Raw genomic sequence first — 3,222 nt, 5'->3', positions numbered from 1 at the left:
CCATTATCCATATGTTCTCATGGGAAAAAACGTTGTGAATGATGTATTGTGTAGAGATTAAATAGCAGAAATACACCTTTTATCTCATGTGTTGTTTGTTCATAGTTATAAAGAAAGTTGGATGGTTCGTTGCCGCTCGTCATCGTCCCGTGTCCTTCCATCATCCTGCCTACGCCTTCACCGTTTATGCCTAAATAAATTCTATTCTGAAACTACTAGTAAGACTTACACCATATTTTTGATCAGTAGCATCCTTGCATAAACTATATAATTGTTTTCAAGCGGTTTACATCTTAAGAGAACACAAAAGCTAAAAATAAATAAAGGCCCTTTCGACAACTTCTCCTCATGATCCGTTTGCTGGACATTATTAAACTTGTTCTGTCACACAAATATAAGATGTTTTTCCAGGTTTATGGAAGTAAGTGTTTCCTTGTAGAGGCCGCTGAAGGTAAGATAAGAAAGACTAAAACTTCTTTCTTCATTTGAAAAACTCAATGAATCCTCATTATGAGGTTCTATCTCAAATTTGTTAATTGGGACAGTCAGCCCCTCTCACGGGCCACTAAGCTAGAAATAAAAATACATTTTTTTATATTCTTTTCCTCATGAATAAGGGCTCAAATATAAATACCTCTAAGTGACTTTTTCCACTTGAATTATGGTAAAAAATAAGTTTCAACTACTTCCCCTCATGAAAAGCTCAATAGATCTTCATTAAAGTTGGTCTGTAGCATATATGGTGTTTTCCCAATTTTTAAAAAATGGATTCGACTAGTACTAAACATAGTAATAACATGGAACGAATTCTCTAATTAACGACCGCGTGTGACGTCAGACATGTCTATAGAATCATAAAAATGTATTCGCCCAGATTTTTAAAAAAATATCTGCCCATGATGCACTATGACGCGTTTTTATCGAATTTTAGAAATAGTAAATCTAGCAAAACAAATGCATATACAAAATATTTGGCCTTTTTGGATCATGTTTATTTTCTTAAGCCAGTGCTAGAGTGCGTAAGCTGTGTTTCACTCTTCATTACCTCTCATAAGGAGACTTGATCCAGCTGAGTTTGCTATTTATTTGCATCTTCCCAGAAGTGTTTTTAGCATTAAGTATTTGTTTTTCTCAACAATTTTGGTTTTCAAACACATTATATTGTTCACATACTGGACAGCTTCTTTTGCAATTTCATCATTTTAAATCTAACGATTACTAAAAGTACCTGAATATTTCATTTAGTTTTGTAAGTTTTTGTTGAGACTTCAGTCGCTGAAGAATGTGCGAGGAATGGTTGGAAAGCAAGACAGATAAATGTAGCAGCAGCAAACGGCGTTCCTGTATTAAAATATATGTACAAAGACGTGATGGATAATTATAATTCTACGTTTTACGCTTACAGTAACGGTGATATTCTATTTACTGATACGCTCATAAAAACATTACTTTATGTGAGAAATTTCAGTTTAAATTTAGATAAACCTGTATTAATGGTTGGCAAGAGACGTAATGTCCTTAATGTGACAGAGTCAGAAGCATCTACGTGGGGTAATATCAACAAAATGGCTGAGGAGAGGGGTAAACTGTTCCTGTTCACAGGTTGGGCAGAGGACTACTTTATTACTACGCGTTCATTTCCTTGGAATGATATAGCGGAAGTTGTAATTGTGCGGAGAGCATACGATAATTGGCTTGTTTATTAATCTAAAAAATCCAAACATACTGTGATTGATAGTACAAAAACACTTCTTGCTGTGCACCAGACGACAAAAGCTGGCAATCGTGAAGGTCATGGTCATAAAAATAAAGACTACAATCACAATTTACTGGTGAAGAAATACAAACGTCTGAAATATAACGCTGGCGTAATAGAATGTGCTGAGAAATATACAGCCTATGAAAATGGTATTGTTGTTGTTAAATCCAGAGTTGTTCCAACATCATGCATGCCTTAAACATAGGAGATATGCAGCATCGAACCTCAGCTGGCGATGAAACTATTTAGATGACTTCGAACTGCTGCAGACAACGACTGATACAAGTCATGACAAAGTTGTTTATATTTTTATCCACTTTGTATAATAATGTTATTTTTATTTGTCCTAAATGTATTAAAATTTAGGCCTGTAAGCATTCCCAGAGTTGTGTCTAAAGTTTCAAACAATGAAATCATACACGTGTAACTAAGATAATATTCATGACATAAGATTTTTAGATAGCATTATGGTTTACACTTATACAGATTTAGTAATGCCCAAGGACTTTATTAGTGAAGGACATATTTATAAATAATATCTGCTTAATGGGACCTCATTCGGAATAAGTGATTCATTTTTCTTTCATGGGTCATCCAATGGCGTTAATATCACGTCATGTTTTCCATGTCATAAACTATAGAATATATTTGACCAAATCGTCCATGTGTCAATTAGCATATCTATACTGAGATTTGTATGTCTTTATCAAAGCATTTCTAATATATTGATCATTGTAAACACGTTGTTTTTCTGTTTAAGTTATACAATGTATATAATGTTTATGATTTTATGCCTGAATGAATTTGATAATAGAGGAATAAGTCATTCCCCAATAGAGATTTCTCATGTCAATAACATACACTTTACGCATTGTTTCCATTATTAACGAAGCATCTTTAAGAAATCGTTTATCTACGAGGAGCGTTTAATATTAATGCAAGTGGGATTATATTTGACTTGTACCCAAGAATTTCACAAATTAATCACTGTATCGTATAAAAGCTTGTTTAAGCTTTCAATGAAATAACATACATATTTAAATACGTTCAGTGTACCTGTGAAAATAGCTCGATAAACACTGCCTGTTAATTACATGTACACTATTGCATAAGTGATGGGATAAAAAGGTCATTTTTCACTGACCAAAAATGGTCCTATATAAATAACTGCTGTATTCTTGGCATATGGGCAAAGGACAAATTTCATGAAATACGTTCTGTTTATAAAGGTCTTATTCATCAGTTACTCGATGATATCAGAAATTTACAAGTAGAGTAATCTCATTTGAAGATGTGCCTTCTACACGCCATCTGAAAACTAAAATATCCTAAAATGGTTGCAAAAATAAAATATATTGTATACTGATGCAATATTTACTATCAGGCAAATAGCTCGATTCGCATGCATTCTAACTGGAGCTGCTCATATAATATTCATGCGAGATTTAAATAGGAGGGAAGAA

General features: G+C 33.4%; 1 pseudogene; it reads left to right on the top strand.

Moving 5' to 3' along the window:
• Positions 1 to 399: 399 nt before the first annotated feature.
• Positions 400 to 2,056, top strand: LOC128554567 (uncharacterized; annotated as a pseudogene).
• The last annotated feature ends 1,166 nt before the right edge of the window (positions 2,057 to 3,222 follow it).

This window comes from Mercenaria mercenaria, unplaced genomic scaffold, assembly GCF_021730395.1.
Source record: "Mercenaria mercenaria strain notata unplaced genomic scaffold, MADL_Memer_1 contig_533, whole genome shotgun sequence".
Taxonomy (NCBI): domain Eukaryota; kingdom Metazoa; phylum Mollusca; class Bivalvia; order Venerida; family Veneridae; genus Mercenaria; species Mercenaria mercenaria.
Note: the sequence above shows the minus strand (reverse complement) of the source record. Positions and strands in the feature narration are given on the sequence as shown.